The sequence below is a fragment of the Agelaius phoeniceus genome, chromosome 14, assembly GCF_051311805.1.
Source record: "Agelaius phoeniceus isolate bAgePho1 chromosome 14, bAgePho1.hap1, whole genome shotgun sequence".
NCBI classification, from domain to species: domain Eukaryota; kingdom Metazoa; phylum Chordata; class Aves; order Passeriformes; family Icteridae; genus Agelaius; species Agelaius phoeniceus.
The window spans coordinates 20807032-20807348 of record NC_135278.1 but is presented as its reverse complement, the minus strand read 5'-3'; positions in this window follow the sequence as shown (position 1 = coordinate 20807348).

Below are 317 nucleotides of genomic sequence, written 5' to 3'. Positions count from 1 at the left end.
GCTGATGTGTTTCCTTTCTTGTTGATTAGGTCTTCACTACTTGGACACAGATCATATTATTTGGACCAGTTGATTGGTTTTGAGTTTTATATTGTTCATAAGCAGTTTGATTATGTCTTTGGTGCAGATTGTGCGAGCACTGGTGGGTTGCTTGAATCTGTGGTTGTAGGATGGGCACGGGCTTCTGGACCTGTGTGTCATCTCTGTGCTTTCTCCAGCTTACCCCAAAATACCTTTTGCTGGGCAAACCATTGCCTTCTATCAAAGATTAACCCCCTATTTCTTCTTGTAGCCATTTGCCACATCTGTCTCCTTAG